General features: G+C 48.3%; 1 pseudogene across 1 annotated transcript in view; it reads left to right on the forward strand.

Moving 5' to 3' along the window:
• Positions 1–1,254: 1,254 nt before the first annotated feature.
• LOC308252617 (Golgi-resident adenosine 3',5'-bisphosphate 3'-phosphatase-like) overlaps positions 1,255–13,210 on the forward strand; it is a 20,785-nt pseudogene continuing 8,829 nt past the window's right edge. Inside the window, exon 1 of the transcript in view lies at positions 1,255–1,273. The product of the transcript in view is annotated as a Golgi-resident adenosine 3',5'-bisphosphate 3'-phosphatase-like (transcript). The remainder of the gene's footprint in view (positions 1,274–13,210) is intronic.

A 13,210-nucleotide genomic window follows, 5' to 3' on the forward strand; every position in this document is an offset into this window, starting at 1 on the left:
GGGCGGGGTCTCAGGGCGTCACTAGGCTAGGGCGTGGCAAACAGCAATGGCTGCCAGTTAGCCGGCTCTGTGTCTCCGACTGCGTCCCCGTATTCCTGCGCGCAGCCCTGCAAGCAAGCCACCTTTGCTTTCCAACCCGATGGCAGACAGTCCAGCTTCTCCCCGTAGGAGTTTGGGTCCCCCGTGTCTCCCCAGAAACTGGAGTTCAGAGTAATCGGGAGCTTGTCTCCCTTCGGGTTGAAAAAAGCAGCGCTCCCAGTCGCCCTTCGCCAGCCCGATTCGCACTCCCCCGTACCTCAGCTTTTCAGCGCTTGTGCACGTCTCAATGCTCTTTTCTCTTTCCTTCTAGTTGTAGAACTTCCACTCAGCCAGCTTTTCCGTGGTTCTGGGTGATAGACGTTTTGTCTTTTAGTTGTAGTTTTAAAATTGTTGTGCGAGGCAGCAGTTTAGGTGTTTACCTACGCCGCCATCTTGGTTCCTCCCATATTAACATTTTAGTTCATCTTGCCCAGATTATTTTTCCTGTGCATGCAAAACCTTTTACAAAATAGGATCATAGAACACATACTCTTTAAAAGCTGCTTTTCTAATGCATCTGTATATTACGGACATCTGCCCTGTTTGAGGACCTGAGGCTTGCTCTGAATGGCTGCACCTCCATGTGCTTAACCACCCTGAGGGCTCAGCCATTCTATGCTGGTACCTAGGTAGGTCTTCGCTCACCTCTCTCGTTTCCTCTGATCACTGCCCTGTCCAAGCTGCTCTGCCTACAGCCACCACCCCCCACCCACAGCCATGCCCCCACCCCATTGCCCCACCCACTACCACACCCCCACACCCATTGCCCCATGCTGCCATGCCCCACCCACTGCCATGCCCCACCCACCGCTGCATACCCATTGCTCTGCTCTCGGCCTTGTCTTCCCAGCCCAGCAGCCTGTTGGTCCCTCCGCTCAGATGACTTTCTCTGGTGGCTTCCGTGATCTTTCTGTTTCCCCTCTGGCTCCCAGGCCGCCAGTCTGCAGCCCCAGTCTGCAGCCCCAGTCCGCAGCGGGGACCACTCTCCGCTCTCAGGAGGACTCTGGCCAAGCAAACATTTTGATGACTGACCACCTCGAACATTTAGACTTGGATGTCCACAGACACCTCGGAATCCACAGCTCTCTGCTTTAGGACAGTTAACATATTCCATGCAGCATGCTGATATTGGGTCCATGGCGTCATACGTTTGTCCAGCCCCACGGAATGCACAGCATGGAGACTCAGCCCCAATGTGAGTATGGACTTCGGGTGGTAATGACGTGTCAGCGCTCCCATTGCTGGGGTGCTGCTGGCGGGGAGGCTGTGCACACGTGGGGCCAGGGCGCGCACAGAAAATCTCAAGACCTCCCCCGCAATTTTACTGGGCCTAAAACTGCTCTAAAAGCAGTCTTAATTTTTAAAAATTAAATATTTCCGGCATCTAGAAATGTACAAAAATATTTAACAACCCCCCCGAGTTCCCTCCACCCACTTTAGAAATTGAACCCCTCGGAGCCCTCCGTGCACCCGCCACCTGTGCTCCCCCCTGCCTCTCCTCCTCCTCCAGCAAGCGCCCCTGCGCACTTCCAGCGGGAGCCGGCTTCCCCGGGCGTGCTGGGGGCTCCGGGGCGGGAGAGAGGGGGGGCGCTCTGGGCTGCTTCCTCTGACCCTGCAGCATCTCTCCAGTCCTGGGTTTCACAAACCCAAGGAACGCTGCCTGCGTGGCTCCTGCTCCTCCCCCAGTTCCCTGGCCTCCGCCCTGCCCTCCTGCTGTGGGAACTCCGTGCCACCTCTGACCCCTGCCCCTTAACCACGAAAGCTCCAGCACCTGGCACTCCGGGGAGCTTGTTAGTAAATGGCGTTGATGGATTTGCTGCATTACTGGGTCCATATGGATGGGATTTAAAGGGAAAAAATGTATTGTGGTAAAACACACAGAGCATACAATTCACCATCTTAAATCAACCATGTAAACGTGTAAGCCCAATGGCATGAACACTGACTGCTGTGCTCCCATCACCCCCACCATCCACAGAACCGTCATCCTCCAAACTGAGACCGTCCCCTAACACGAACGCCCCTCCTCCTCCCCAGTCCCTGCAGCCATCACTCTGCTGTCCAGGCGCCGCACACCGTGGAATGGCAGTGTTCGTCCTGTGACCGGGCTGCTCCCCTTGGCGGCATGGCCTCCAGCTTCACGCCTGCCGGAGGCTGTGCAGGACTCCCTCCCTTCAGGAGGACCCATCCCCCAGGGGCGGGCGGGCGGGGTGAGAGGGCCACGCGGGAGGTGCCTCCGTGGCCTGGGAGCCGCTGCCAGCCTCCCTACCGCCCCCGCCCCGTGCAGTGAGACCGCCATATTGAAGTATGGTAGCAACCATACTTGGGTAAAAATTGCTGTTTAATATTTTAACCTTGCTGTTTTGGGTTCTGTACTCATTTAAAAGTTACTTTGATTTTCTGAACTTATGTATGATTGAATACTCCCTTGATGGCGGTTTGAATATCCCATTGATTGTGATCTCACTGGTCATCGAAGCACATTCCTCTGGGACCCAGGACAGATAGTGATCCTAAATTGTCTCAGTAGCTACAGATAACTGAATTTCGGTTGACTCAGTGGTCCTGGAATCTGGACAGCACAATTATTCCAAATTGTTCAGGTGGTCCCAGATAATGCGTTTCTGTTGATTCAGTGATTCGTAGATAGATTACTAACTGCTTGATTCTGCTTCTGTAAAAAAAATTGCTTTCGCAAGATAGGGCCACATTCCAATGTCCAGCAGGTTGTGGCTGGGAACCTCCCTGCGGGCTGTTCCCAGCATTTAGAATTTAGAATTTAGAACAAAGGAAAAATTTTGTGGTTTGGACCTTTAAAAAGACTGCCTACACCTGAAACAGCACGGTCATGAAGGTGGACTCCACCGGCATGTGGTGCTCTCCCGGCCGTCCTGGCCAGCTCAATAAATCCTTGCCTGCTTTTTTTAATCAATCAGCAGCCTCCGGTGGTCTTATTCTGACTCCAGGGTTCGACCCCACAACAATAAAAGGGACTAATTTGGCACCGGGGTGCCTGTTAAAGCCGAGTCCGTTATATAATAAAGTCGGCTTTCTCAATGCATATGTTAAACAATGGAAAAATTAGGTTCCTGCTTTTACATATGTAGACATGTTTGTGTAAATTAGGTGTGTGTGAAAAGTTTGATTTCACAGAAAAGTGTCTACGTGTATTACTGCAGTTTTAAATGTATGCTGACCAGGTCACCCGTAAACACGCACAGGCTGCTGCGCCCGCCACTGCAGTGCAGCCCCGTGGCCACTCACCCCGCACATCGCTTCCCGGGGTGACTGTGGCAGCGGTAATCACTGCAGTTCTCTCCAGCCCACGGCCCAGTCGCTAAACCTGGTTAAAAGTCACAGTGAGCCCTGCTGGTGGCTCAGTGGTTAGAGGTCTGATTCCTGGTCAGGCACTGCAGGTTTGATTCCCCAGCCCCCATTGGGTTTGGGATGCCCAGCAACCAATTGATGTTTCTCTCTCTCTCTCACCTCTCTCACCTTGGTCTCTCTCTGCCCCCTCCTCTCTCCCTTCCACTCTTTCTAAAAATCAATGGAAAAATATCCTCAGTTGAGGATTAAAAACAATAATAATAACAGTGAATTAATAACAAAAAAAATAACCTGTTGAATTAATTATAAGCAACTATTGGTTAAAAGCATTTTTAAATTAACAGGGTGTTAATTCTCACATATGACATACGGACCGATATTTGTCGCTTAAATACAAAGTTCCTTAATCAAGGTCCAAAAAAGCCAGGGCTCCCTGTGTCACCGGGTTGGACACGGGAAGTGGCCTTGCTTCAGTCCAGGCCCCTGAGAACCTGTTGTGGAGCGAACGCGAGTGAACGACCACTGGAGTCCAGACCAAATTAAAATTTAGGGAGCCTTTATTAGCCGGCCGGCGACTGCTCTGCCTTTCTCCACGCAGGGAGCCCAGAGAGCAGCCCGACCCTTTGTGCAGGACTGCTTTAAGCACATTTACCACATCTTGTTTTTGCAGAGCAAGCAATTTAAGACAAAACAGTTTTTAATGTCAGGGTCATATTATTGATGACCATGCTATTTACAGGGTCATCCTGTTCTTCAGAAAGCTGACAGTGTTCTATCTTGCAAGGCTATTTTGTGAGGTGCAGCTGGGATTCAAGGCTAAGTCGACTAGGAGGAAGCATGCTCAAAAATTTCTACTCTCTAACAGACCCACGATCCTGCAGACCTCATCACGCGGCCGGGCCTGGCTGCCCCTCGAGGCTCGGGACTCTGGGCCCTGCGCTCCGTGGAGACCCCTCTAGAGGGTGAGGGAGCGAGACTGCCCCCCATCTCTGCCAGGCAAACAGAAATCCAGAGACTGGGGGGCGAGTGGGGTGGACTGTCAGCCTGGGGGCCTGTCCCTTCTTCCTGCCCCCTCTCCCAGCAGAGGATGCCCACCCCTCCAGCCAACTGGGGCCACACTCCCCACTGGGCATGCGGAGTGAGGCCCTTGGAGCCACTGCCTACAGAGGCTGTATGGGGCTGGCATCTCCGGGTGCTGCGGGGGCGCGGCCGAGGCTGAAGGCTGCAGACAATCCTCCCCTGCCTGGGCGCGCTGGGCATCTGCCCCGAGGGGCGGCACCAGCGAGGGAAGAGGACTCGCCCTCATCCACTTTCTCCTGCCCGCCTTGGCCAGGGGAGGGCCCCCCAGCCAGGTTAGGGGCTCCAGCCAGGGGAGGGCCCCCCAGCCAGGGGAGGGTCCCAGCCAGGGGGGAGGGGAGCGAGACCCCATCCCCTTCCTCGGGGTTGTACCCCACACTGGACTCAAAGTGTTAAATTCGCCAGACTGAGTGGCTGATAGGGGAAACTGAACAGGAAGCGTGGGCGCTGCCTGGAACTCCTGAAGGGATGGCATGAAGATGTGATGAGGCGCCGGAAGCAGTGATTGAAAACAAATGCAAAAAGCCAGTTTGTATTCATACTTTACTTGGTCCAAGTGCTAGTCCAGAATTAGAAGTACAAACCTCTCCATGGGGAGAGGAAACCACCGGGTACAGATGCTGGGGAGGACGAAAGGGAGACCACCCTGATGTCACCACCACGGTCTGGGGGGCGGGGGGAAGGGGCAGGGCGCGAGGCTCCCTACAGCTCTCTGCGTGGAGACCGAGCCGCCCGCCCAACTGCCGAGGGGACAGAGGCAGAATCAGACCCATCTGAGATGAAGAGAAGGCAGATAGTAACCATAAAGGATGGAACAAATGCGATCAAGTATTTCAGTCATTATCCTGCACAAGAGACTGTCAGGTGATGAATTCAACACCCCCAGCTAACGAGAGGCCGGAAACAAGTAGGTACACGACAGATGTAAACAAAAACAAGCAGGACCAAAGAGTTAACACCAGGTGAGGTGGACTTTAACGTTAAAACATGTGACCCGAGCTCTGACCTGGCTGCTCAGTTGATGGGAGGTTGTTCTGTCCACAAAAGGTTGCCGGTTCGATTCCTGGTCAGGGCACTTTCCTAGGCTGTGGGTTTGAGCCTCTTGTCAGGGCGCATATGGGAGGCAACAGATCAATGTTTCTCTCTCTCAAAAGTGATGTGAAGAAGAAAAGCAAAACTTATAAAGAAGATCAGTCATAAACCTGTACGTATGAACAAAGCAAAATGATGGTTAAATTCACAAGGCAAAAGTACTAGGATTGTAAGGAGAGATTTCAAGACACATCTCTCAGAATTAGACCAAATGAAAAAGAATGATATGGAGGAATCATCAATAAATTTGATTTGATAGGCGGAGATTCTTAAATCTATGAACAGAAAGCATATATTTTCTTTCCTCAATTGTTTTCTCTTTTTAAAAAGTTTTTATTGACTTTATTGGGGCTGACATTGAAACATACATCCCTTATTATAAATGCTACAAAAATTAATGATATATTTGACCACAAAAAAACCTGAACCAATACAGAAAAGAAGAGAAAAGTTCGTATTTGTATCATAATCTGATAAAATTGGTAGTAAATAATAAAGGTGTGACCAACATAACATTAACTGCTTAGACATTAGGAAACACTTCTAGAAAGCACTTAGATTAAAGAGGACATCAAGAGGGAAATAAAATTCTATTGGGAGAGCAGTGAAAAAAGAGTGCTTCATTCCCAAACCTCTGGGATATAGCAAAACTGAATTCAGTGGAAAATTAAATGTCTCCATTATTAAAATAGAAAGACAAAAATAAAAAGACCTACACACTCAGCTTAAGTACCAAAAGGAAGTAGGAAGAAGGAATCGGTAGCAGAAATGAACGATGGAGAACCAAACCTGCAGTCACCCTGCATTCTGCTAGGATTGTGAGTTGGTCTTTGCAAACACCAGTGAACAGGAAAACCCGACTCATCGTGACTTGCATTTTCCTTGGGGCAGGAAAAATGAGAGAGCAGAAATAGACAAGACTAGGAATGAGAAAGGAGCCGTCATTTCAGATTCAGGAGAGATTAAGAGCATCTTAAGGAAATTATATTCAACGCTAGGACAATAAGTTTGAAACCGGAAATAAATGGGTGCGGCAGAAGGCTAATTCCAGAAGCGGAATGCTGAAGTTGGGAGCCTGGGCGAAACCTACGGGGTCCCTCACCAGCTGGTTGACTTTAGGCCAATTACCAAGCCTCTCTATGCTTTGCTTCCTCTGGGGTGGCTGTGAGGATTAGCTGAGTTAATATGTGGAGCTTGCACACGGCAGAGACTCATTAAGGGCTGTCCTTACTGTTGTTGGTATTTTTATTAAATGGTGTTGGCACAACAGGCTGTCCATCCAAAATAAAGTAAACATGGACTTCCCTTTTACTTCATATATAAAATAATTTCTTTACGTACTCAGAGTGAACAATAAAAATCTTACAAGAACATCCTGGGAATTAAATGAACAACCCAGGATCAGAGAGGACTCCTCATCAAACTAAAATAGAGGAGTTTTATTCAGCCTCATAAATCCTCTGTATGGCAAGAGACACCATGACTAAAGTCCATGCACAAGTGGAAGATGGAGGGAAACCCCAGTAACTAGATGCTGTAGCACAGAGCTCTCACACAAACAGGACAGAGACAGGGTCAGGGGCTGCGCCTTCTCAGACATGAATGCAAACTCACATTGGGAAAAGCTCTCCAGCCTCGAGGGTCTGGGGGTGCAGACCCGAGGACCCCCAGAGCCTGGATGCAGACCCGAGAGCCCTGAGAGCCCTGAGGGCCTGGGGGTGCAGACCCCGAGAGCCCTGAGAGCCTGGGGGTGCAGACCCGAGGACCCCCAGGGACCTGTGGAAAGCCATGTGGCAACACCTATGAAACAGAAACTGCAAATCTCCCCAGGACTCTATTCCACAGAAATAAAATCACCTGGAAGTTCAAGGAAGCTTCTGGAGCAGTGGTCTAAAGTGGAAGCAAAGAGACGTCCCATAAATGGGAACATTATGGCCACGTGCACATAAACATCATTCATATTCATGTTAAAGAGCCAGGAGAGCGGATGGAATTCATTCACTCGTCCTTCTGCACACACACCACTGGGGAGGACAGAAGGTGCAGAAACGTGTTTGATAAGGCCCTATTTTTATTTTATTTTATTTTATTTTATTGATTTGAGAGAGAGAGAGAGAGAGAGAGAGAGAGAGAGAGAGAGAGGAGAGAGAGAGAGATTGGTTTGTTGTTCCACTCATTGGTTTGTTGTTCCACTCATTTATGCCCTCACTGGTTGATTCTTGTATGTGCCTGCCAGGGATGGAACCGCAGCCTTGGCAAATGGGGAGGTGCTGTAACCACCTGAGCTCCTGGGCCCTAATTTTTAAAACCACGACAACCCCTAATGTCCCGTACATTATAACTTTATGGGTATTATACCAGCACGGGGGAAGTAGGGGAAGCAACTAGAATCATGCGGGTGCTGCCGCGGAGGGGGCGAAGCCGCGTGCAAAGGCTGGTCTAAAACACCCCTCGCACATGCCTGCCTGGCGATTCTGCAGAAATCAAGCGGCTTCTTGCCATTTTGGTGTGAACAGTGTACTGCGGTGATGGGGGCGCTCCCCTTGCTGGCTCCACTCTGCTCCGGGTGTGGCTCCCAACCTGGAGGGAGAGGGAGAGCGGAACACGCCCCGGCGGGCGGCCCTCCGGGAGGCGGGGGCGGGCGGCGCAGAGCGCCCTGCGCAGGGCTTGGGCCGCCGCCAGGGGCTGCTGCCTAGCTCACCGTGACTTGCATTTTGCTGCCACCCTGCCCTGCCCTTGCCTTCCGTGCCACCCGCTGCCCTTTGTCCTGACTCAGGCCCTGGCTTCCTGGGCGCCTCCTGGGAGCCTGCAGGCCCGAAGGTGGGGGGTCAGGGTGAGAGTAGGGAGCTCTGCAGCCTCTGTCTGACCCCCACCGACCCGTCCCCCACCGGCCCAGCCGCTGCGAGCCTGCAGCTTCTCCCAGGGTGCCCAGGCGGAGGCAAGTCCAGGGGCCTTCCTCCATCCCCAGCGGGGGAGGCACAGGGCGGGCCGTTCTGCCCACCGCACCCCCTCTAAAGAGAGGCTCTGTAACCGTAGTTGACTGACTGATAAAAAACAGACCCCCAAAACCCACCAGTGTCTTCGTGCGGCCCCCAGGTGGGCATTTAAGAGTTGTTGGCCAGGCCCTGGCAGGGTAGCTCAGTTGGTTAGAGCATGGTCCCAATACACCAAGGTTGCATGTGCCAGTCAATGAATGCATACATGACAACAAAGCCCCTCTTGCCTCTCTCTCAAATTAATTAAAAAAAAAATATTTTTAAAGAGTTGTTGGCCAGGACCTCTCCTGCCAACTGCAAGGATTGAAGAGGACCCAGAAGGGGGAACCCCTAGGTCAGAAATGCTGTGCAGCTGTGTGAAGCCAAGTTCAGCTTGCCCTACCCAGCCCCTCCTCATTATCACTCCATCCTCAACCCAGCTCAGCCCTGGCAGTCAGCCCCACTGGTGCATAATCCTGAAGTTCATAGGTAAAGACCCTCCCCCAGGCGGGCCTCAGTGGGAAGCGACATGTGTGGGTGCCAGGAGGGGGAGGGATCTCACCAGGCCAGGGGGAGGCAGGGAGGGCGCCATTGCAGGCGCTGTGTGGAGGGCGAGGAAGGAGAGATGCTGCCCACCCAAGTTGGCAGACCCAGTGACCTACATACACACATTAAAGGAGAACAAGCATGTTTGGAGGAGATGTCCACACAGGTCCATTTCAGGAAACTGATTTAGCTCCTTCAGGGGTTATCTGGGAGGGAACTTCACTTTCCAAAGTTTTCTTGACACATGTTGCCTCATTCAGATCCTACAAGGGTGGCGGAGACTGGGGTACAACTACCTCGCTGATGGGGAATCAGACCCAGAGGGGGTCCTCCCAGGTCACTCATCTCACCCTACATGCCACCTCCAAGTGAGTTTTTAAAATAAACCTTTAGCTTTAGAATTGTTTGAGATTTGCAGAAAAGTTGCAAAGATAGTTGGACAAATGAATCACATTAATGCACAACCAACTAACCAATGTTGGTGCGTTCTTAGTACCTAAGGCACACGCTTCATTTGTATTTCTTCATGGTTCACCCAATGTCCCTTCTCTGTCCAGGATCCTCTCCGCAGGCCACCTTACATCCGCCATGTTTCCGTGGGCACCCCAGGCCGACTTCCCTTTTTGATGACCTTGGTAGTTTTGAGGAGTACTAGTCAGGTATTTTGGAGAAGATCCCTTAATTTGGGTTTCTCTGATGTTTTTCTCATGATTAGGTTGGGTTATGTGTTCAGAGGAGTAAGACCACAGAGGTGAAGTTCCATTTTCATCATGTCATATCCAGGGAGCATGCTGTTGCCATGACTTGTCCCTGAGGGTGCAGACCTTGACCTCCTGGTGAGCTTGTGTTCCTCAGCTTTTTCCACTATGGTTATGCCCAGCCTGTCACCTGTCCCTTGGGAAGGGCCACACACTCACCCCACATAGAAGGTGAGGGTCATGCTCTGCCTTCCTCAGGGAGCATTAGCTACATAGGTTAGTTTGAATGCCTCTGTAAGAGAGATTCCAAAAGGATTTTCAATTCATGTTTCTATTTTCTTAGAGTGAAGATACGGAATATAATATAAATGCAGGGTGTCCCCCAAAATGTAAACACACTTTCAACGCATTATTCATTCCAGTGAGTTACATCTGAAAAGAAAGAAACACCAATTGAGCTGTCAGCTGTTGGAATGTGTATACATATTTTTGGGACACCCTGTATTTAATAGCTTTATTGATATATAATTCAACACCATATTATTCACCCATTTACTAGTAAGTGTAGAGCTTAAAGCTTTTTAGTTTTGTGTGCAACCATGAACATTTTGGGCCTCCCTAAGAGAAACCTCCTACCCATCAGCAGTCACTCCCCACTCCCCCACCCCCAAGGCTCTTCTTCAGCTTCCTGTCTACAAATCTGACTCTCCTAGTGTTTCATGTGAATGGAATCATATAGTGTGAAGTCCTGTGTGACTGGATTTTTTTTCACTCTGCATGATGTTTACAAGACATATCCATTTGTAGTGTGTACCAGAACTTCACTCCTTTTTAAAAACATTTAATGTTGACAGTATTGCATTATGAGAATGGGAGTTGACATTTCTCATTTTCCCCTTGCATACTTATCTACTGATGGGCACTTGGGCTGTTTCCAAATCTTACCTATCCTATATAATAAAAGTGTAATATGCTAAGTGTCCGACCTATCAGTTGACTGTTCCATCAACCGCTCGACCAGTAGCTATGACGCATAGTGACCACCAGGGGGCAGATGCTCAGACCGGTAGGTTAGCTTGCTGCTGGGGTCTGGCTGATATGGGCTGGGCGAGAGGGCTGGACATACCCTGGAGCCCTCCCACGGTCCTTCCCCCGCTAGCCGGCCCCCATCGGCCCCAATCGCTGGCCAGGCCGAGGGACCCACCCATGCACGAATTTGTGCACCAGTCCTCTACTTGTAAATAAGGCTGCCAAGGGGTTCAATATTCTGATTGGTGTTTTGGAGAGTGAATTCCCAGAAGTGGGATCAATGGGTCAAATGGCAGTTCCATTTTTTATTTACTTTTTGTTAATCCTCACTGGAGCATATTTTTTCCATTGATATTTTTAGAGAGTGGAAGGGAGTGGAGAGACACAGAGAGAGAAACATCAATGTGAAAGAGACACATCAATTGGTTGTCTCCCTCATGCTCCTCTACTGGGGCTTGGGATTGAGCCTGCAACTGAGGCATGGGCTCAGACAGGAAGCAAACCCCAGACCCTTTCAGTCCGTGGGCCAACACTCTAACCACTGAGCTAAATTGGCTAGGGCCCATTTAAAATATATATATTTTATTGATTTTTTACAGAGAGGAAGGGAGAAGGATAGAGAGTTGATGAAAGAGACACATCAATTGGTTGTCACCATTGTATGCTCTTGCCTCCTTTGTCATATATTAACTGAGCATAATGGCTTGGGTCAATTTCTGGGTTCTCTGTTCTGTTCCACTGGCCTATATGTCTGTTCTTGTGCCAATACCAGGCAGTTTTGAAAACAGTGGCTTTGTAATATAGCTTGATATCTGGTATTGTTATCCCTCCAACTTTGTTCTTCTTTCTTAAGATTGCTGCAGCTATTCAGGATCTTTTTTTATTCCAGATGAATTTTTGGAGAGTTTGTTTTAGGTCTTTGAAGTATGACAATGGTATTTTAATGGGGATTGCATTGAATTTATAGATTGCAATAAATCTATAGTAGACAGACACTTTAATGTAGTGAGAGACACTTTAATGATGTTGATTCTACCAATCCATGAACATGGTATATTCTTCCATTTGTTTATGTCTTCCTCTATCTCTTTTTTCACTGTCCTGTAATTTTCTGAGTACAGGTCCTTTACCGCTTTGGTTAAATTTATTCCTAGATATCTTAATTTTTTTTGTTGCAATGGTAAATGGGATTGTTTTTTTAGTTTCTCTTTCTATGAGTTCATTATTGGTATATAAAAAAAGCCATGGATTTCTGGTTGTTAATTTTGTATCCTGCTACACTGCCAAATGCATTTATTAATTCTAGTAGTTTTTTTGATGGAGTCTTTAGGGTTTTCTATTTACAATATCATGTCATCTGCGAATAAGGACAATTTTTACTTCTTCTTTTCCAATTTGGATGCCTTTTATTTCTTCTTCTTCTCTGATCACTATAGCTAATACTTCCAGTACTATGTTGAACAGGAGTGGTGAAAGTGGGCATCTCTGTCTTGTTTCTGGTCTTAGGGGAAATGGTTTTAGTTTTTGCCCATTGAGTATGATGTTGGCTGTAGGTTTGTCATATATGACTTTTATTATGTTGAGGTATGATCCTTCTATTCCCACCTTGCTGAGAGTTTTCATCAAGAAAAGGTGTTGGATTTTGTCAAATGCTTTTTCTGCATCAGTTGATATGATTATATGGTTTTTATCTCTCAATTTGTTTATGTGATGTATCACATTTATTGATTTGTGGATATTGTACCATCCTTGCATCCCCGGAATAAATCCCACGTAGTCATGATGTATGATCTTTCTAATGTAATACTGGATCCAATTTGCTAGAATTTTGTTGAGAATTTTGGCATCTATGTTCATGAGGGATATTGGCCTGTAATGCTCTTTCTTTGTATTATCTTTATCTGGTTTTGGGATTAGGGTAATGCTGGCTTCATAGAAAGAGCTTTGAAGTGATCCTTCCTCTTGAATTTTTTTGAATAGTCTGAGGATAGGTTTTAGTTCTTTTTTGAATGTTTGATAAAACTCCCCTGTGAAGCCGTCTGGTCCAGGGCTTTGTTTGATGGAAGTTTTTTGATTATTGCTTCAATTTTCTCCATAGTTATCAGCCTATTCAGATTTTTTTGATCCTTCCTGATTGAGTTTTGGAAGGTCATATTTTTCTAGGAATATGTCCATTTCTTCTAGGTTGACCAGTTTGTTGGAATAGAGTTGCTCATAGTATATATTTTTTTAAAATGATTCTTTGTAGTTCTGTGGTGTCTGTTGTTATTTTGCCTCTTTCTTTCTGATTTTGTTTATTTGGGTCCTCTCTCTTTGCTTCTTGGTGAGCCTGGCTAGAGGTTCATCAATCTTGTTTATCCTTTCAAAGAACCAGCTCTTGGTTTTGTT

This window comes from Plecotus auritus, assembly GCF_963455305.1.
Source record: "Plecotus auritus genome assembly, chromosome: 7".
In the NCBI taxonomy this organism is placed as follows: Eukaryota; Metazoa; Chordata; class Mammalia; order Chiroptera; family Vespertilionidae; genus Plecotus; species Plecotus auritus.